General features: G+C 44.6%; 1 protein-coding gene across 1 annotated transcript in view; it reads left to right on the plus strand.

Annotated features, from left to right (window-relative positions):
* Positions 1-22,801, plus strand: part of TRABD2A (TraB domain containing 2A) — a gene marked incomplete at its 5' end in the record, with an annotated part of 91,305 nt that overhangs the window by 33,736 nt on the left and 34,768 nt on the right. The window lies entirely within an intron of this gene.

Here is a 22,801-nt window from a genome sequence, read left to right on the forward strand (position 1 = left end):
TGTGTGTGTGTGTGTGTGTGTGTGTGTGTGTGTATCCTAATATTTCCAGAATACTGTGACTTCCTCGTTGCTATTTAGTGCAAATTTATTGGAAAACAACATTTAATTAGTCCCAAGAATAGAAAAGTATTCTAGGATCTGATCTGAACCTTTGTTGAACCTGAGCAGGGCTGAATTTTGCCAATGGAGACTGCCAGGAAATCCTTTTACATCCTCCCATCACTTGCAAGGGGGAAAAACCCCAAACGTTCTTAACGTCCCATGCAATCAAAAAGGTTCCCTTTAGGCAAGATCTTTATTTATAAACCCTGGTAAACATTAAGCAGTGATTCTGTAGGTTTTATTAGTGTTAAAGTAAGCACCTGTCAGAGTGGAGGGGCTGTGACTCAGCAGTAGAGTATCTGCTTTGCATGCAGAAGGTCCCAGGTTCAACCCCTGCCATCTCCAGTTAAAAGGTTCAGGTAGTGGTTGATGTGAAACACCTTGACCTGTTACTCTGGGGAACCGTTGTCCATAAGAGCAGACAATATTGATCTTGATAGACCAATGGTCTGACTCAGTATAAGGCAGCTTTATGTATGTCCATGTGAGTGGTTCAGATATAATGCTAGTTCGCTGTTAACTGTGGTTAGTAGCTAGGGGGCAGTTTCCCGGTGAAGCATGACTACCATATTTTCAGAGAGTTAAATTACAACTAAGAATGGCTTACTTCTTCATCATGTATTTATTTATTTTAAATGTTATGAACTTGTTAAAGTGTGTTTTGCAATATGCACCGCTATTTGAATTGTGATGGCTTTTTTTTAATAGGACCATTGGTAGCGTTGCCAAACCTCCAGGTACTAGCTGGAGATCTCCTGCTATTACAACTGATCTCCAGCCGATAGAGATCAGTTCACCTGGGGAAAACGGCCTTTTTGGCAATTGGACTCTATGGCATTGAAGTCCATCCCCTCCCCAAACCCTGCCCTCCTCAGGCTCCACCCCAAAAACCTCCCACCGGTGGCAAGAGGGACCCGGCAACCCTAACCACTGGTCAGTCCATCCCTATACTGTATACTCTGGTTGTTGGAGACTCTTCAAGGTCTTAGCCACAAATCTTCCCCAGCCCCGTTACTTGAGCTTCTTTCAACAGGTAACCCTAGAGACTGAACCTGGGACTTTCTCCTTGCCAAAGCACCTTGCAAGCTCCTTAAGCCTGGGAGAGGTCTGCTCTGTGGATGATAGCCTTCCTGCATAGCACCACGCATCAACAGATCCAGAAACCATGTTTCAGCTGGCCCCTGAAAGCCCTGCTAAATAAGGTGGATTTTACAACTGTTCTAGAACGCCAGCAATTTGGGAGCCTTCCTCCCTCTTCCCTCCCCCTGGAGGCCACTCTAAAGAGGGGACTGCAACAGTGGAGAAGTCTTTGCCTGGGTAGCTGTTTATACCCTTGCAAGGGTGGGGATGGAGAGCAAGCACTGATGGTTGGAATGGAGTCATTGTTCAGGCATGAGCAGGAAGAGGCAGTTTTCAAGAATTAGATTTTTTTTTTTTTGCAGGCAAGTCACAACCGACTTGTGGAGACCCTGTAGGGTTTTCAAAGTTAGAGATGTTCAGAGGTGCTTTGCCAGTGCCTGTCTCTGCATAGCAACCCTGAACTTCCATGGTGGTCTCCCATCCAAATACGAACAAGGGCCGATCCTGCTTAGCTTCTGAGATCTGACGGAATTGGGCTAGCCTGGGCTATCCAGGTCAGGGCCTAGAATTAGGCACTGGGTTGCAAAGGGCTTTGAATGAGTTGACCGAAGCGTCTGCTGATTGTTTGGTGACAGGCAGACTTCGCTGGTAAGAGCATATATTAGCTGTGGCATGGCCTGTGACCATCTTGATGTGTACAGGGGCTGAAGAAGAAAATATTTGAATAGACTTTGCTTCTAAGAAACCAATTATTGTATCCAGTATCTCAAAACAGTGCTGATTTTAAGGTTATGGTAGCACACAATTCATCTGCATTTTATTTATCGATTAACTGGCTAAGTGGCACGTGATTAAACCAGATACAGCTCCTTCATTCGGTTGACAGCCATAACTTTTCGTAAAACTGCTACGATCGCAACTATTGGTGTGTTTTAAAGAGTTTTCTCTGGTCTTTCCCCCATTCTTAGTTCTCTTCCTGGCTCGCCATCTTGTCTCTTCTGAGAGTGACACTGTCCCGGCCGTGTTTGTACAGCGTATAATAGGGAGGAAGCCAGATCGGGGGCTTAGAGCATCGCTGTAATAATATTTAAAGTACAACATTCCAATCTGCTTAACTGCAAAAGAGAAGACTAATTTGCCTGTAAACATCACCTACTTAAAAAAAAAAAAGATGTTAAGATTCACCCAGGGTTAGAGGAGAGTATGAATTTTCATGCTTACAGCGACACCTGCAGCTTATTGTAGGAGCTCCACTGGTGTACAGTTATGATTATGAATGGGTTTTTCTCACAAAGCGGTACTGTGTGAGAGAGAGAGAGTCTCTTGACTCTGAAAAACCCATTACTGGCATTACGGCGGCTTAAGCACACCACAAGAGCCAACCTGTTTGTAAGCACAAACGAATGGACTGGGCATTTATACAGGACTTCCTAGTACTGAGTGTTCCAAAAACGTCATGAACACCATCTGAGTAATCCTTACAATCGTTCTGTTAAACATTCCAATATTATTATTTCTGTGTTATTGGGTGGGGCAGAGAGAAGGATTGGCCGAGGTGAAATTTGAGCCAGGTTGTTCTCAGCTCACTCTTGTACCTTTGATTTATTTAAAGATTTCTTCCCTGCAACACATGAACACGTGAAGCTGCCATATACTGAATCACACCCTTGATCCATCAGTCAGTACTGTCTACTCAGACTATCAGTGACTCTCCAGGGTCTCAGGCAGGGGTCTTTCCCATCACCTACTTGCCTAGTCCCTATAACTGGAGATGCCGGGGATTGAACCTGGGACCCGTGGTGCAGAGTAGTAAGCTGCAGTACTGCAGTCCAAGCTCTGCTCACGACCTGAGTTCGATCCCAACGGAAGTCGGTTTCAGGTAGCAGGCTCAAGGTTGACTCAGCCTTCCATCCTTCCAAGGTCGGTAAAATGAGTACCCAGCTTGCTGGGGGTAAAGGGAAGATGACTGGGGAAGGCACTGGCAAACCACCCTGTAAACAAAGTCTTCCTAGTAAACATCGGGATGTGACGTCACCCCATGGGTCAGGAATGACCTGGTGCTTGCACAGGGGACCTTTACCCTGCAACTTACAGCGTTTTTTGCCTCCTCCTCTACTTTATCGTCAAACCAGCAATAAACCTGAGAGGCAGGTTAGGCTGGGAAAGAGCGAGTAGCCCAAGTCCACCCAGCGAGCTTCCATGGTGAAGTGGAAGGAAGGAAGATGAAGAAGAAGAAGAGGTGGTTTTAATATTCTGACTTTCTCTACCACTTAAGGAAGAATCAAACCAGCTTGCAATCACCTTCCCTTCCCCTCCCCATAGCAGACACTCTGTGAGGTAGGTGTGGCTGAGAGAGCTGTGACTAGCCCAAGGTCAACCAGCTGGCTTCATGTGGAAGAGTGGGGAAACAAATTCAGTTCACCAGACTAGCATCCGCTGCTCATATGGAGGTGTGGGTAATTAAACCCAGTTCTCCAGATGAGTCCACTGCTCCAAACCTCCGCTCTTAACCACTGCACCACGCTGGCTCTGGATAGTCAGGTTCTTTCCTTCTAAAAATATTCAATGTGGGGATTCTAAATTTGTTCTCCTAGTCTGACACTCTAACCACAACACCACGCTGGCTCGGTGTATCAGCTGTGTTGCCTGGTCCTTAGTACTGTCCTTGTCAAAACTTTCACATGTATTCATGTTTGAAAACATGTTTCAGTACGCTCACTGGGGAGCCACGGTTGCCTACAGCTCACCATTAAGGGTTTGCATTGGTTTGCCTCTGCAAAGCAGATGAAATGGTCTACTTGTTCACGGGAGAAATCATGGTTCCTATTTTATTTTGTTTGTTCTACACCTGCGTAGCACTCTGCAAGTGTCAAAAGGACACATGAAGTCAGGAAACTGCCTTCTGCTGATTCTAAAGGGTCTCAGGTTGAGGTTTTTCATATCATCCGCTGCCTGATTCTTGTAGCTGGAGAAGCTGGCGATTGAACCCGAAACCTTTGGCATTCGAAGCAAAAGCCCCGGCCGCTGGTCCATGGCTTCTCCCCTCCAAAAGTACCGTTTAACGTTCTCTGTGAACAGGTTGTGTTTTTGGCCGATTCCTTTTCTTACTATTTCGTGTAGGAAATAAAGCTGGGGGGGGGGGGCTTGAGGAATAATGGGTGGGGCAATGCTCCCCCTCCTGAATTCTCTAAGGTCTCAACTCTTGAACAGCCTTTTTTCTCCACTGCACTGTTTTTACAAGTCCCTCCCTCCTCTGGTTAATTTTTCAGTGTTGGTTTCTTCTGCACATCAGGGGAGTGCCCAAAAAGGCAGAGATCCTGTCCTGTCTGCTGGTGACCTCGTTTTGCAGCTTTCTTTTTCGATGGGAGGACCTGCCAGTTTACTGTGTGACAGAGTTACAGTGTGCTTGAAATGTTCTGCTTCAGTGTACATAGGTGTTAGGCAGAGACTTCTTGAAATTTAAAAGTGGAACCGCAATTCTCTGTTATGGTTTGCTCTCCAAATGTTTAAACTGGTGCAATTAGTTCCTTGGTTCATCGATTTCCACTGGGGAGCCCCTTCCACATTGGTTTTATGTACTAAAGAATCCCATGCTTCTGTCGTGGAATCTTTGGGGCGCAGAGGATTTGGGCAATTTTTGCTCCCTTTCTTGATCTTGGAATACTGGAATACATAATATTAGAACTTGGAAGCAGCCAATGAAGTTGATGGGCAATGGGTTCAGGACGGGCAAAAGGAAATACCTTTTCACTCAAGTAATTCAGTTGTGAAGTTCACCACCAGTGGATGATGGCCACTCACATAGATGGCTTTAAAAGGGGGTTAGATCAGTACTGTCCATCAGTGGGTATTAGCCATGATGACTGAAGGGAACCTTCACATTCAGAGGCAGTCAGTCTCCAAAACCCGGTGCAAGGAAGCAAAATCAGGGAAGGGCCTCTGGTTCTATGCTGTGTAGACTGAAATAACTGGTAGGCCACTGTGTGAAAGAAGATGCTGGACTAGATGTACCACTGAGTTCTAGGTGCATGGTTCAGTTCACATGAATCAGCTGGTCCTGTTTTGTCTCTTAATTGTCCTGCTTCAGCTGAGCAGTCCTAGAAAACAACCAGCTTTCCTTTGCAGTTGCATTGATGGAAGACACAAGCTGTCTTTTAGGGAAATGTGCTGGCTTTTGCTGATGTTCTTTCATGGAAGAAACAACTTGGAGCAACTTGGAACATCATTTAAACAACTTGGAACATCATTTAAAAAATCGTTACCTTAAGTTCAAAAATGCAATATAAAATAATTTTTCAGACTTGGGAAGCATCTGCAGGTCTAAAAAGAAAAGCAGTCAGGTGAAAAAGTGTTAGAGAAATGGTCTACAAGCATTCCAAAAGAGGACTCGCTTTTGTTCACCCTGGGTGGCAGCATGAGATTACTCAGCTGCAAGCACATGACAGGAAGTTGAGTGACATTGCAATTAGGCAACATTCGTTACAGGAAGAGGGGAAGCCGGTCATAGCCAAGACCATGGGCTGTAGACCAAGAAAGCCAAGGACAAGAAACCCAAGCCAAACATTTGGTTTATATACCATGGTGAGGAATAACCCAAGGGTTAGAGCTGTGGGGGAATCCTCTCCACCACTGACAGTGAAATCCTAAGTAGGGTTACTCTCTTGTAAGCCCACTGATTTCAGTAAAGTTAGAAGGTTGTCCTGTGAGTAACCTAGCCTTGCTGATCTGCTGTTGTTCCTTAGCATGCATGCAAAGAGGCAGGAGGCATGTGTCAACCTAGCTGCCTACAAATTTGCACTATGAGTGTGTCCTCACATAAGGCAGCAGTAAATATATGGGGGTTCTTTAGTGGCTTGCGATCCCTGTGGGTGGGAATCCACAAACCACCTCTCTGCTGTGGCTGAATATCTGGTGACTGAATGTTTGATGCTTGGGAGATGACTTTTTGGTGTGATCTTGTGAGCATATGTGGATGAAGTTGCATGATGGTTTGCATCCCGTGAAGATGTTTGCAAGGAGTAGGAAGTGATGGGCATAAAGGATCATGCTCTTATTGTGAGCTGTATTACTTTCTGCTTATTTTAAGTGTATTTGGATTATTTTCGTTGTATGTTTTCCGAAGCTTCTGCTGATTAACAGCAGAGTCTCTTAACTGTGGTGAAGATATAAGGAGTAGGGTGTGGGATCATATGCTTCCTTCCCCCACCTTCCAGGACTTCTCTTATCTTGTGCAAATTCACCCCCTTCTTTCCTTCCCAAGATAAGCCATTGCATCTTCACTGGGCCCCAAAGTGTGTATCAGCAAGGAGAATGTAATTCCCCCCCCCCAAGTAAATGAATCCACTTTGCCTGATTTGTTTCTGGAAATATTACATGGGTTAGAGAACTTCCACCAGTCAGTGCTGAAGAGATGATTCCCCGGCCCATTGTTCTAGTATTGCCAGAAGCTTTGCTAAGAATTGAGGTTTCGAAACAAAAAAAACCTTTTAAAAAAAAATTGTTTAATTAATGGTGGAGGTTTAAACTTGCTTAAGTCTCAGGTAAATAGATGTTTATGAAAGGCTAGTTATGATAATTGACAATCCCTTGAGTGCCTTTAGTAGCCTTGCTTTGAATAAAAGTTTGAACGCGATTGGTTTCCCCCTCGTTATTTTCATCCTCTCCAAAGCTTTTATTCTTGAAAATAGGTATTTGATTTTGATTGTTAGAGATTTGGGTAAGAGTCTCTTTTGTAACGTGCCATTCAAAGTTTCCTTTCCACTTTTCTTTCAAAAGGGAGAAATAGCAGATGCAGGAATCAAACTGTGTTGGAAATTGGAGAAGTGATTGACACTAGAAGGTCGCTTATAAGGAGATTACTAGGGGGGAAATGCATGTTTACAGCGGGTACCGGGCAAGAGAGATGCCAGCGCATCAGCTGATTTGCTGGTTGAATGCTTTGAAGTGGTCTTGCCGCTAATGTCCTTGAGCTACACCCCCTTGCTCCTTTTTAAAGGAGGGCGTGATTAAGTCAAGGTTACTTTTCTTGCCATTGCTAATGCTGGGTTTATGTGTTGTAATTGTGAGTAGAGCCTCTTCAGACGGAGAGGATGTTAAGTGCCTGCAGGTGCTGCAGCCCAGGCAGAAGACGCTTGGGTGGAACCCTTCACAATGTCTGCCATTTACCAGGCTTGCTAACGTTGTTAGCAGCTGCTCTGGTCCCGGTGCTTCAGAATTCGCTCAAGGACACATTTGCATTTTTTTGGGTCCTTCCTGATTTTTTAATGCTTAAAAGCAAAACAAAAGTTTTAAAGGAAGGACTAAGGATTTGTAGGAGAAAGTTCTGTTGTATGGATCTTCTTGGCAACCAGCAGTGTCTGTTTTATTGACCCGCAAGGCTCTGACGTAAAGTGTCCCCCCCGCAAAAAAAAGATGAGTTGGTTTTTATATGCCGTCTTTCTCTATCACTTAAGGAAAAATGAAATCAGCTTATGATCACCTTCCCTTCCCCTCCCCACAACAGACACCCTGTGAGGTATGTGGAGCTGAGAGAGCTCTAAAAGAGCTGTAACTAGCCCAAGGTCACCCAGCTGGCTTCATGTGTAGGAGTGGGGAAACCAACCCGGTTCACCAGATTAGTGTCTGCCGCTCATGTGGAGGAGTGGGGAATCAAACCCAGTTCTCCAGACCAGAGTCCACCGCTCCAAACCACTACTCTTAACCAGTTATTCACAACCTAAGGGCAGATCTACATGTTACAGCGGTCACCACAGCCTTATGTTGAGTTCCACACTCGTCCTTTTAAGTTTCAGCCAACCCTTCCCTTGATGCCATTGCAATATGATTTTCTCTGCTGTCACCAGTGTTAGCCAGTGTTACAGAGAGGATATGGGGAAAGTAGTTCTCATTGTAATGACAACAGGGGCTGAAGTATGCTATAGTAGGCATTATGGCAGGGCAGGAAGACCCAATAGAGGTTTGTTCTTTGAAAAGTATCACTCTACCCAAGAAAGCAGAGAAAGTTCTGAAGTTGTATTGAGTGGGGAAAGTTCTGGAATCCTTACCCTGTTTTGGCCTGAAAACCCTTGTTTCACCTTGGCTACTCACTTGTGCAAATCAAACCCATTATTCTTTATTGTTGTTGCATTGTTTTCTTTCACTTGTATTGAATCTTTTGACATTGTTGAAATAACAACCTTGTTTATTGCATGGGTTGATAGTGTAAGTGGCATGTATACCTGCTGTGTACCTTGTGTACAGAAACTTGTGATACATAATATAAATGTATCTTTAAAAAAACCTGTAGAAGGAAGTTGGAAATGGAAAATTGTAGGTAAAAATATAAATGAATATAAAAAGAACTGTAATCGAGGACATTGGATTATCCCTAGTATAGAGATTGGGGTGAGGGAGAATTCAGGATCTCTCAACATAATGTTCAACTTCACCTGGATTGCATTAGGTTGCTGAGGTTTTTGAAAAAAGAGGCACGCTCTGTATTTATTATGGCCTTCAGCCCACCATTTATGTCACTGTCATGGGTAGAAGAACAAAAACAACTCTTCCTATTTACAGCCATTTGATGATATATGAAGAATAATTGTGCAGTGAAACTTGTTTGTAGGCTGTACTATTCAAACAACAGATGGGTGATAGTATGTTTGAAAGGTAGAGGGCATGGTACAGTGGTAGCACATCTCTGTTGCATGCAGAAGGCCTCATGTTCAGGTGCCAGGTTCTACCATTAAAAAAGAGTTCGGGTAGTAGGTGATGTGAAGTACCTCAACCCTGGAGAGCTGCTGCCAGTCAGAATAGACAGTGCTGACCTTGATAGACCAATGGTCTGATTCACTATAAAGCAGCTCCATGTGATGATGTTCCCTAGAGCAGGGCTTCTTCCAGTATGCTCATTTTCTATGTACGTAGAGTTTTTGTTCTGTAAAAGAATATTAGAAATGCAAACCTCACACACATGCCTTTTATGTGAATTAGCATAATCCTGGAAATTAATTTTGTATGACTTCTTTGTGTAGATATTGGACCTCACCAGTGGGCACAATCTAAATAGGAAAGATAATTTTGTTATCTACCTAGAGTTGCCATATTTAATTTATTGAGGTTTCTTTTGCTCTCGTAAGACTGATTAGGAAGAACCCAATAGTAGATGCTTCTCCATGGCCCCATCTTTGAGTACTCAGAAGTTCCTCCAGTAGAATTTCTATGCAAAGACACACATGACTTCTTCCACGTAATTGTGAATGATTGCATGAGCCCTGTACAACCGTTCAAAGAAATTCAGTAGTGACACTGAATGTTCGAGCTGGGCCGAAGGGATTCCCAGTGTTAGATGAATTACTGAACAGAAGTTCTGTGGACAGCAATTTAATGGCGAGACGTAATATTCTTGCTTCACTGAGATTCATGGCAACGCTGACTGATGTGAATAAGCCCAGAGTCTTCCCCAGTATGCCAAGATGAATATGTGTGTATGTATGTATATGTGTATATATGTATGTATGTATATTTCCATATTTGTCCATAAAGGACAAAACCCAACTGTTGAAAACAACTCTTCTTGATAAGTGTGACTGGGAACTTTCTTAGGTCTTCTCATCAAAGTGGAATAAAGAAGTAGAAATAAATAATACTCTTCCTGAAATAGAAATTTGATGAGGTAACAATTGACCCTATTTTTCAATTTGGAGAAAGTGGTCAGATGAACAATGTTCACAAACAATGCTCTTTGTATCTCTGCGCCCCTCATATTCTTTCCCTTTTTACGATCAAAAATGTTCATGGAAGCATTTTGGCACAAAAATATTATGTGTAGCAAACGAGAACCTCCTGTCCTATAAAAATATCACATAATAAGCTCCTTGAGTAGTATTTAGAATGTTCCATAAGCTTTTTTTTTTTTTTGGCAGTCAAATTTGCAAAAATTTCATGCGAGTTCCTGTGAGTGTATGCACAGCTGAGAACAAATTATGTTGGATAGGCAGGCAACGTCTTGAAACGGCGAAGATGAAAGAACACTTAGTAAAATTAAATATTTCTAAATCGGCAGGACCAGATGACACCCCCCCAAGGCTTCTAAAGGAACTAGCACAGGATACAGCGGAACCACTAGCCATGAATTTTGAAACCTCATGGAGAACAGGTGAGACACCAGAGGACTGGAGAGAACTAGTAATATTTTGCAGGACAAGGGCAGAGTTTTAGGACATTGTTTGCTCAAGTATGACTTACATGTAGCCTCTTCCAAAAACCCCGTCACACTTTAGTGTGACCAAGAAAGAAAGCCCAGGAGGCTCCCATTGATTTCTAAGGGCAAAGTATATAGGCTGCATTCTAGGATACAGTTGAGAAGGGTCAAAGCCTGCCTCTTACCCCATTACATGGGTTCTTAGGGGCAGGATTAGCAGACATACCAAATTTGATCCTGGGTGCTCTTTTTGATTTCTTTTTTTTTTATAAACCAAATGGTTGTGTAGTGCAGATTTAGACAGTGGCAATATCAACAATATTCAAAAATGAAAAGTAAGGTACTGTATGGGGAGGGGGATCACACATGGGGTAAATCAATTTTTTTTCAAATGGCAGTGCTTTCCTCCAGTACTAGGAGACTTCCTCTGTTGCATCCGACTCTGTTCTGTCCACCACTACTATTAAGAGAATCAATCCATGGGATCTGTTCCACCACTACTATTAGGAAAATCAATCCATGGGATCTGTTCCATTCCAATGGCGTAGCCCCATTAAATATGCAATGAAACATATCTAGGGGACTTGGTAGTACACATTCCACCGTTTCACTTTGCTGAATTAGCTCCTGCTATCTTGGGAACAAATTGATTCTGTGACAGCATCTGCCAGTGGACCAGAATCAGTAAGCCAACAGAATTTAATAGATGGTCTGTGGCCAGAATTAATTTTTTAAAATAATTTCATTTATACCCTGCCTTTCCCCCCCAGTGAGGACTCCAAGCAGCTTACATTCTTCTCCTCCCCTCTGTTTTATCCTCCTTTATATCTGCACAACAACCCTGTGGGGTAGGTTTAAGGTTGAGAGTGTGTGGTTGGCCAAAGGCCACCCAGCAAGCTTCTATGGCAAAGTGGGGAATCCAAACCTGGATCTCCCAGATCCTAATCTGACACTCTAACCCAGGGATGTCAAACGTACGGCCCACTGGCCGGATCTGGCCCGTGAACCAGCCGAGGCAGCCACCACCACCCCATCTAGGCTGGCGACCTGGGTTGGCGAGGCATGGCCCGGCTCAACCAAGTACATTTATGTCATATCCGGCCCTCATAACAAATGAGTTTGACACCAATTTATGAGCCAAAAGCTTGCACTTAGCAAAACTCTTATTTCGTACAGCCATGGAAGTTTAACATATTTAATATTGTCCTTTTAAAAAAAAAATCTGTAAGGCATATTGGAGGGCTAGATGAGATGTTATCCCGACATGGATAAGCCCAGGCATGCCCGATCTTGGAAGCTAAGCAGGGTTGGCCCTGGTCAATATTTGGATGGGAGACCACCAAGGAATACCAGGGTTGAGACGTAGAGGCAGGCAGTGGCACGACCACCTGTGAACGTCTCTTGCCTTGAACACCCTATAAGGTCACCGTAAGTCAGCTGTGACTTGATGGCAATGTGGGGGGGAGATGCCAGAGTAACCAGTGAGGGAAGGGAATGGCAGCCAAAGGTTTTTATGAGACTAAAGGGACTCTTCTGGGTGCTTTACAGACAGGGAGATGATAAAGGTGAACAGCTGCCAGTAATCCAAATGTGAACCATGTGGAGATTTATGCCAGGGCACTAAAACAATTCATGATACGTGTACACATACATGGTACACATACATGATACCTATACACAACTGTATGTGTATGTATACTTATTGTGAGAATTTATAAGTGCCACTACCTAATGAATGACTCGTAGTGACCAGTGTTTGGACTGCACAAATTGTCTGGATTATTAATCAACAAGAATTTTATGGATTATTAATCAACTATCCACACGGCTTTTTTTGTGTAAAAAAATGCTAGAACTCATATTTACGGTTACACTGATTTCCACCAGTTCTCTGTTCACGACTTTGGAGAAGCCAATAAAAGGTGCCAGGACTTAGTACCAGTGAGTACCATCACACACAAAAAAGCCCTATCAGTAATGTAAAGTTGTATAGTTCCGGTTATGCAGATGGCTTTCATTCCATTGGCTATTTTGTTGATCTCTTGTTCCAAATTTTGACTTGGTTAGCTGTAAATAGTTGCAGACTGCTGGTGTAGGGACTAGATTGTAAAATTTAATTTATACCAGGGATGTCAAACATAAGGCCCGCAGGATGGATTTGGCCCCTTAAGAGTTCTTATCTGGCTCACGAGTCAGCTGAGGCAGCAATCCCCCCTCCCGCACTCTCGATCTGGGCTGGCGAGGCATGGCCTGGCCCAACCAACAATTGAGTTCAACACCCCTGGTTTATACTGCAATGATCTCGACTGAATTCTCCAAGTGGGAAAAGCTCCATGCTTAGTGTAAGACTCACATTTGGTGAGGGCTCGTCAGTAGTCCTGTTCACATGTTGTAGTGAACACACTACACACTGTTCACATGTTGTAGTGTACACACATCCTGCATGTATGTCTATATGTCTGTTTGTGAGAAACAGTCATGCATGCATTGAATGTAAAATGAGAATTACTCAATGCGCATATAAAGAAAAATCAAGAGTACGTGTACACAGATTGTACATGCATTTACTGCAGGGGTGGGGAACCTTTTTTCTGCCAAGGGCCATTTGGATATTTATTACATAATTCACGGGCCATACAAAATGATCAACTTAAAAACTAGCCTGCTATATTTGGTCAAACATTTAGCCAAGAGGCACAACCGGAGACGGCTCCGAGTGTCTGCCTCGTAGAGCGACTGGCTTTTGAGCTCTGCCGTCCCCAGCTGGGCCCGAGAGATTCAGGCAGGGCAGCAAACACAAGACACAGTTTGTCGGGCGGTCCTAGCAGCTCCATAGCTAACGACTCTTCTTCAAGGGGAGAAAAGGGTTCCTTTTCTCAGCAAAGCAAACTCACATCCGCCTTGAATAGAGGCTATTCCTGTCCGCGGGAGGGGGCGGATAACCAGTCTTAGATCCTTCTGAGCTAGCGATCTGCCAGGACCCATGAAGGGCCAGACCAAATGATTCCGCGGGCCTTATACAGCCCCCGGGCTTGACGTTCCCCACCCCTGATTTACTGTAACTTGTGAATAGAGCTAGTGTTAACATGGGTGTTTTCCGCAGGAAACTTGTGAAGGGTGGGTAATGGAAATGCATCCTAAAATGACTGCATGCATGTCACTGGGAGCCCTGATCCAATTGAGGCTCCCCAGATACATGTACATCAACTTTTGAGAATGTGTGTATCTCATTTTCGTGTGTGTATTTTTGCTGCAGGAAGATCCATTGTATCTGCAGTAGTTGTATTTCTCATATAAAGTAAGGGGCTGCTTTTTCAGAAAGAAATGGAATGTTGAGAAAGAAATTAAACCCCTTGGTAACTTTAATAAAAGGCCTTAAGTGGAAAATGAGAATGAATTAAAAAAAAATAACGTCCTGGCTCCTTTAAAGACTGACGTTATTTATTGCAGCATAGGTTTTTGTGAGCTAAAGACATTAGACATTCTCGCTTCCCCGTCCCTTCATGCATCTGGTGAAGTGGGCCATAGCTCATAAAGAATATGCCACAATACATCTCTTCGTCTTTAAGATTCCACAAAACTCCTTATTATTCTTACCAAATCAGACCAATGTGGTTACTCCTCTATAAAACACATACACACACACACACAAAAAAAACATTGTCAAAGGCTTTCACGGTCAGAGTTCATTGGTTCTTGTAGGCTATCCGGGCTGTGTAACCGTGGTCTTGGAAAATACCAAGACCACGGTTACACAGCCCAGATAACCTACAAGAACCAAAAAAAAAAAAAAACCAGTTGTGCATCAAATGAGGAAATGACACTGGAAATATTGATATAGTGCTTTGTGTGCCCCCACCCTCTGAGAATGGGCAGGTAGCAACCTGGGAGAAGGCCTTCTCATTCGTGGCCCCAAAGCTCTGGGACCTTTTCCCCAGGGAGAGTCATGTGTCCCCTTCTGCGGCCAACCTACACCAGCGCGTAAAGACTTTTATTTCGTTTGGCATTCCCTCAGTGGTTCTTTCTTCCTGACCAATGTTGTAACTGCTATCGTTATGTATTTGTAAGCATTTTAGATCTTTTAAAATTGTTTTAATGATATGTGTGTTTGGGGGGGTGGGTTGATTTTCATGGTTTTAAAACGCAGTTTTATCATGTATGTTTTAGATTGTTAGCCACCGTGGTGGCCCTTGTGAGGGCAGAAAGACAGGGTATAAATTCTGTAAAATAAAAATACTGTCCTAGGCCCATGGCAGACGTGGTGGCTGCATAAAATACCTGAAAATCTGGCCCAGTTCTTTTGGGGATTCATATTTATGGCAGTTCTTCACAGGGTTCCTTGCTGCGGTTCAGGTTATAGACGTGGAGGAGAGCTTCAAAAGCTGCAGAGAGGCAGGCAGAGCACATTTTAAGGAAGTGCACGGCATCTAAGCGAAGAGTCCTGCTTTTCTTCTTGGGCGCTGGGCACGGATTATTACCATGACAAAAGGGGATTATTGACTTTCATCGCCACGCTGCCTTTGATTCGAGGATCGCTTTGATTCAGGGCAGCAGCCTCCTCTTTGCAAGGCACTGGGCCCGGGTCTCCTGCTTCAGGTGAAGAGTCGGGGTGGGGAGATTGGAGTAACAGATCAATTGTGCAAGTGCCCGTCGGACCGAGGGGCTCCAGTGAGAACGGGGAAAACAATTAAAACCAAATTGTCTGCCCGGCCAGTCCTCCCGAGGCAAGGAAGATGTTCTCCCCGAGCGATAATTCAAGGGCCTGAATGGCTCTCCAAACCGGGAGCTGAGAAGAAACAAACACAAAAACACACACCCACAGAAGATGAGGCAAACGGATCGAACAGATGTGGGAGCTTTTGTTGAGAGGCCTCGGAGGCTAGCGGGGTGGCGATAGGCTAATTTGAGGCACATAATGCCCGATCCCTTTCATATGCAGAGCAGCGCTTTGATCCAGCCTGGATGAAAGTGATGAAAAGTGGAGAGGATGGCTGGGGGTCTTTTGTCTTTGACAAAAAAGGCATCTGCCGGGGCCCCGGACACCCCCAGCCCCACCCCCTCGGCCTAGCAGGCTGCTCCAACAATGCTGGCAAAGGGGACAAGGGTCCCCCCCTCCCCCCCAAAAAGCACCCCGTCCTGACAGCTGAAGAAATCTCAGCCAGGAGAATGAAGCCCGAAGCAATATGTTGACTACAGAGCTTAATCAATTTTTTCCACGTTACCAAAAATTGGTGTGTTATGTGTGTAGCGGAGGGGGGGGCGGGATAGCGCTGGAAATGGAGAGCGAAGAGCGGTGAGGGGGTTTCCAATAAAGTTGTTACTTTTGTCCTCCAACGGCATCCTTTGAGAAGGTGCTTTGATGTCGGTGTGAATGCATTTCAGCCTGGCTCGGGCGTCCTGGTGTGGGTTATAGGGGGCTGAGAAATATTTTTGAAAGGGTGACAAACTTGGGCCCGGCTTCCCGCAAGCCATCCCGAGGAAGGTTTTTGGAATAACAAAAAAACGATGAGCAGTGCAGGGGAGCAGACGTTGGTATTCAACCCGGTTTGTTAGTTAGGGGCAAAAATAACTCTGCCCAACGCCAACAGCCATGGGGCGCGCTCTAGTTATCCAATGCTAACTTTTCAGCTGGATTCCTCTTCGCAAGCTAACTTCCACTTCCCATGATAACAAATAATAGTTCTTCTGTAATGGATGCGACGTGCAGACCTTCTTTTGAGAAGAGGGGGAGCAGATTTTCCACCAGCGAAAACGTCTACTCTCTACAGTTTTACCCTACAGAAAGTACTTCTCCAGGATGAACATGTGAGATTTTTTAAAAAAAATATATCTGAAATTAATAGAGATGCTTTTGGAGCCTTCTTTGTTGTGCAAACAGATTAGTATTGTTGTGAAGAGTACTTTTTTAGAAAATTCATTGCATCCACATTTTTTTTAAATTCAATGCATCTTCTTCCTTCTGGACTCAACCTGTCTATTCACATTGGTCCATAGTATTGTAACCTCCAGGGTGGACTACTAGACAGCATTGAAACTTTAATCTGTGCAAAATGTGGCAGCCCATGTGTTATCCAGGACAAGCCAGTATGAACATACTGCAGCAGCTTTAAAACAACTTTTCTTGGTTGCTCGTTGGTTTCTGGGCTCAGTTTCAATTACTGATTTTTAGCTTTTTGAACGACTTTGTGGCCTGGGATCTGCCTATTGGAAGCACTATCAGTTGCTTCCCTTCTTTCTGTGACACCTCTTAGACCTGTTTGATAGGGTTGCCAGGTCCCTCTTCGCTACCGGCAGGAGGTTTTGGGGGCGGAGCCTGAGGAGGGCGGGGCTTAGAGAGGGGAGGGACTTCAATGCCATAGTGTCCTATTGCCAAACTACTATTTTCTCCAGCTGAACTGATCTCTATTGGCTGGAGATCAGTTGTAATAGCAGGAGATCTCCAGCTAATACCTGGAGGTCGGCAACCTTACTGTTTGATCTTCTTCATCTCTCTCGGGTGTTCATACTGCTTAGGAAGGCACTATCTCTACAAGCCTTTAGGAAGTATCACAGGTCAGTTCTTTTTAGAAGAATATTTCAGTGATGTTTTAGGGCATATGATCATATTGATGAGGATTTTCTGTGTTTGAGTGTTGCGTGGGCTTGTGGCTGGGTGTAGTTTTTCCCCTGTGGTTGGTGTAGTGGTTTGGAGCAGTGGACTCTGATCTGGAGAACCGGGTGTGATTCCCCATTCCTCCACATGAGCGGTGGATAGGGTTGCCAGGTCCCTCTTTGCCACCGGCGGAAGGTTTTTGGGGCAGAGCCTGAGGAGGGTGGGGTTTGGGGAAGGGAGGGACTTCAATGTCATAGAGTTCAATTGCCAAAGCAGCCATTTTCTCCAGGGGAACTGATCTCTATCGGCTGGAGATTAGTTGTAATATCAGGAGATCTCCAGCTACTACCTGGCAGTTGGCAACCCTAGCGGTGGAGGCTAATCTGGTGAACTGGATTTGTTTCCCTGCTCCTACACATGAAGCCAGCTAGGTGACCTTGGGCGAGTCACGCTCTCTCAGCCCCACCTATCTCACAGGGTATCTGTTGAGGGGGGGAAGGTGATTGTAAGCCAGTTTGATTCTCCCTTAAGTGGCAGAGAAAGTCGGCATATAAAAACCAACTCTTCTTCCTCTTCCTCTTGTCATTTTTGTGGTCAGCCCTCAGGGAGAAAGGCAATCTATAAAGAGTTTAAATAAGCGAAGAAATATTATCGCTGCTCCTTTCTCCTGTGACCCAGACACTGGGAAACGGCAAGAGAGAGTACTGGTAGTAATACAGTGAGGGGAAAAAGTATTTGATCCCCTGCTGAATTTGCCCGTTTGCCCTCTGACGAAGAAATGACCAGTCCATAATTTTAATGGTAGGTTTATTGTAGCTGTGAGAGACAGAATAACAACAGGAAAAACCCCAGAAACCCAGAAGACAAAAGTCAGAGATTGATGTGCATTATAATGAGTGAAATAAGTATTTGATCCCTTTGCAAAAGATGACTTAGTACTTGGTGGCAAAACCCTTGTTGGCAATTACAGAGGTCAGACGTTTCTTGTAGGTGGCCACCAGGTTTGCACACATCTCAGGAGGTATTTTGTCCTCCTCCTCTTTGCAGATCCTCTCCAAGTCAGTAAGATTTCGAGGCTGATGTGTAGCTACTCGAACCTTTAGCTCCCTCCACAGATTTTCGATTTGATTAAGGTCTGGAGACTGGCTAGACCACTCCAGGACCTTAATGTGCTTCTTCTTGAGCCACTCCTTTGTTGCCTTGGCAGTGTGTTTTGGGTCATTGTCATGCTGGAATACTCATCCTCGACCCATTTTCAATGCTCTGGCTGAGGGAAGGAGGTGCTCACCCAAGATTTGACGATACATGGTCTTGTCCATCGTCCCTTCGATGCGGTGAAGGTGTCCTGTCCCCTTAGGAGAAAAACACCCCCAAAGCATAATATGTCCCCCTCCATGTTTGACGGTGGAATGGTGTTCTTGGGGTCGTAGGCAGCATTCCTCCTCCTCCAAACACGGCGAGTTGAGTTGATGCCAAAGAGCTCGATTTTGGTCTCATCTGACCACAACACTTTCACCCAGTTCTCCTCTGGGTCATTCAGATGTGCATTGGCAAACTGCAGACAGGCCTGTACATGTGCTGTCTTGAGCAAGGGGACCTTCTGGGCTCTGCGAGATCTCAGTCCTTCCCGGCGTAGTGTGTTACCAACTGTTTTCATGGTGACTATGGTCCCAGCTGCCCTGAGATCATTGACAAGTTCCCCCCGTGTAGTTCTGGGCTGCTTCATCACCGTTCTCATGATCATCGCAACTCCACGAGATGAGATCTTGCATGGAGCCCCAGACCGAGGGAGGTTGACAGTTAGGGTTGTCACCTTCTCACCAAGCTGCTTGGCAATAGTCTTGTAGCCCAGTCCAGCCTTGTGCAGGTCTACAATCTTGTCCCTGACATCCTTGGACAGCTCTTTGGTCTTGGTCATGGTGGCTAGTTTGGAATCTGATGGATTGATTTCTTCTGTCGAAAGCAGAACCCTAACCCTAATCTGGCTGGTTGATAGGGGATCAAATACTTATTTCACTCATTATAATGCACATCAATCTCTGACTTCTGTCTTCTGGGTTTCTGGGGTTTTCCTGTTGTTATTCTGTCTCTCACAGCTACAATAAACCTACCATTAAAATTATGGACTGGTCATTTCTTCGTCAGAGGGCAAACGGGCAAATTTAGCAGGGGATCAAATACCTTTTCCCCTCACTGTATATGTGACGTGTATAATGTTAATATCTAACTTTAACCCAATGATGTGGAACTCGGTGCAACGTCATTTTGAGTAAATGTTACTGGCTCAGCCTGCCCACAGTATCGCTAGCACAATTTTGCCCCAGCTGTATATGAGGTACTTTGTACTTCGCACAATTAAGGGTAGGAGCCACTCTTGCGATGTCAGCTGGAGAGTGTTTTTACTCTCTCAGGCAAAGGCTGAGGGTGACTCCTATGACTATTCCTGAGTCTTTAGCCACAGAGAATGGGGGGAAAGTGTGTCATCCCCCTCAGGGGGAAAGCCAGGATGTGTAGAAAATTATGATGTTGGTTTCTTAAGAACACACAAAACATGAAGTAAAACTCTTTCAGATCCAAAATCACTTCACCACTGAAGTTTGCTAACTGCCAGCTCCATTTCCCCAATATGCCCCTTGATTCTGTCGAAAAGGGGCAACCCTGTCACAAAGCCACCTCCCTTTCATCTGGGACATAGGTCACTTTCACACATGCTGAATAATTGCACTTTCAATCCACTTTCAATGCATTTTGAAGCTGGATTTTACTGTGTGAAATGGCAAAATCCACTTGCAAATGATCATTAAAGTGCACTGAAAGTGGATTGAAAGTGCATTATTTGGCATGTGTGAAAGAGTCCTAAGTCTCCCTCAAGGGCAACAGGAGCATTCTGGCCCTGAGCTGGTTGGCGTGCCAGTGATGAGACAGACCTTGACACAGGGAATGTGTGTGCCAGGCTCCTGTATAATGACTGGCACACTGCCATCTGCCTATGCCAAAGGGGGGAGGGGATACCAGGTACGGTGATCTCTTTAGGACCGTGCTGTGGCCCTTAAGAAGTAGAGTTTTTACAATTATACTGTGTCTAGTAGTGAATAGTTGGCAGTGCATCACAAAACCGGCAAATCCAGGTTGCTCACAGAGTAGCCAAGCAATTTTACATACTCACTGATGCGGAAACATATGACTTTGTAAATTTAAACATGGCGGGAGACCCCTAAAGGGCCTTGTGAGGGCAAAATGTACTCAGGGAGGCAAGAATGTGCAAGAATGTTGTTATAAGTGGGTCCCCAGCTTGTAGTACTTATATGTCTAAAAATCTACTAATGCATTATTTAGAGGTAGTGCATCCCTGACCTGGATAGCCCCATGTTAGCCCGATCTCATCAGATCTCAGAAGCGAAGCAGGGTTGGCCCTGGCTAGGATTTGGATGGGAGACCTCCAAGGAATGCCAGGGTCGTGACACGGTGGCAGGCAATGGCAAACCACCTCCGAACATTCTTTGCCTTGAAAACCCCACCAGGGCTCACCATAAGTCAACTGTGACTTGACAGCAAAAAATAAAATAAAATAAAATAAAAAAAGTGTAGTGTAAGGCTAAGTGATTCAACCAAGAGGTCCTTGGTTCAAATTCCTGGCTATCAACTCATACCAGAAGGCCTTAAGTGAGATACTGTGAGCTTTAACCACCATCTGCACTATGCAGCTCATACTGATCTCCCATGCAAGGCTGAAGTAACACTTACTGAGGTCATGTGTATGAAGTGCTTTGAATGCTCAGAAAAATATCGATATAAATGCCACTCCTTTTCCTCCTCCCGTCTTTAATACAGAAAAGGAAAAGGGGGACCGCGTTTATTTGGAGGACCAACGTCCCCTAAAAAGTTTGCATTTGTTACTCTTTCCACCACCGCCCTTCACCACCTGTTGCCACTGAACAAAGACATTTCCATGGTGGGGGGTGCTTTTAAAATTCACACACTCAGGAATTTCCCAGGTGATGAAAGCAGGGACTGTAAGGTCACTTAACTGTGTACCAAAGATAAACTTTTCACAAAGGGCGCCCTGTTTGAAGCTGCACCTGGTATCACAATTGCCCGATATGATAACATTAGCTACAGCATCTATATTGGGAAGCTTTTAGGTTCTGTCCCTGCAGAATAAGGCTTCCATTTATAACTGCTATTAGCTCGAATGGTACATCTGTCATAAAGTCGCCACTGTTTACAGAACGCTAAAAGAATATCGGCTTCTTAACTGCAACCTTATTCGCCTCCTTGGTAAGCAGCCCTGGGTTTTTACCTACGGACATTGCAGTAGCCGAACGTTATTGTGGGATTTCCGTTGCTGTTTAGAAGGGATACCCGTTGAGGAATGCCAGCAAGAGGAAACCCATTTCCACACAGCAGAGCAATAGAGAAACTGTATGATGCCACTAGAGCTAATTTACTATCAAATTAGTTGTTGTTTTTACAGCTTACTTTGAATACTATGGCCTCCCCGAGGGGGAACCAACTCTGCTTACACTTGGTAATAGAGCAGTTGAAACCAGTGAGTTGAGGTAATTGAACAGCAGTCATCTCTAAGCAGAGTTCCATCTTTCTAAGCACATTGACTGCAGTGGGCCGCTAGTGCCAAGAACACCGCTGTTTTCCAGGTTTGGTGACCAAATAATACATTACCCGCAGTTATGCTCACAAACATTATTGTGTATTTTTTTCTCATACTTAAAATCAAAAAGGAACCCGGCTGCGGTTATAAAGGGGTGGTTTGGAGCGGTGGAGTCTGATCTGGAGAACTGGGTTTGATTCCCCACTCCTCCACATGAGTGGCAGAAGCTAATCTGGTGAACTAGATTCGTTTCCCCACTCCTCTACATGAAGCCAGATGGGTGACCTTGGGCTAGCTAGTCACACTCTCTCAGCCCCACCTACCTCACAGGGTGTCTGTTGTGGGGAGGGGAAGGGAAGATGATTGTAAGCTGGTTTGGGTCTCCCTTAGGTGGCAGAGAAAGTCGGCATATATCCTCCTCTTCTGCTTCTTCTTCTTCTTCTTCTTCTCCTTCTCCACCTTTCCCCTTGGGCCATTTCAGATTTGCCCTTCCCCTACATGCCCCAAGGGCTTTTCCAAGCAGGGGGAAAGCTCAAGGTCCCTCTAAGATTTTCAGGGACTTGGGTACACAGAGAACCCATGTTCAAAGTCTGACTTCAGTAGAACACAAAGAAGGGTGTAGGGCGAGGTCCTTTTGTGGTGGTCTACCCAAGTCAGCTTGTAATGAGAGTCAGGAGAGGGAAAGTTTGCATCACAAGTAAAAACCCTTGTCCCGGGTCTGTACTTAGAAATGTAGTCTGACTGCTTTTTAAAGTTGTGGGGAAGTTGCACATCATCATGTGCTTAACATATAGTCTGAGCCCAGTATTTTAAATTTTAAAAAATATTTTACTGCTCAGGAAAGTTAGTCTTTCTTTCAGCACCAACCAGTAAAGGGTTTGAACTTGTAGTGAAGAGGCCAGAGTACAGCCATCTTGGGTTAAAGGTTCAATTAGCACCACCTCAGCACTTTCTGTCTTTGTTTCTTGCTTGCTGGTAAAATATGTGCTGGCTGGCATGCTTATCTAAAATTTAGGAAATTTAGAGAAAAAACACTGTGCTAGGGCTGAGTTGGCTAAGGGGGGCAATAACACACAGTACATGGAAGAAGTTACAAAATATGGACATAAGGATGTGTGTGTGCTTATAATAAAACAACCAAATAAGGCTAAAAGAAAGTGGACTTAAGTAAAACATGTGATCCTTTTGTGAACGTTGTATAAAAGACCTGAGAGGGTGAGTGTGCATTGGAATTCGG

Source organism: Euleptes europaea, chromosome 4 (genome assembly GCF_029931775.1).
Source record: "Euleptes europaea isolate rEulEur1 chromosome 4, rEulEur1.hap1, whole genome shotgun sequence".
NCBI classification, from domain to species: domain Eukaryota; kingdom Metazoa; phylum Chordata; class Lepidosauria; order Squamata; family Sphaerodactylidae; genus Euleptes; species Euleptes europaea.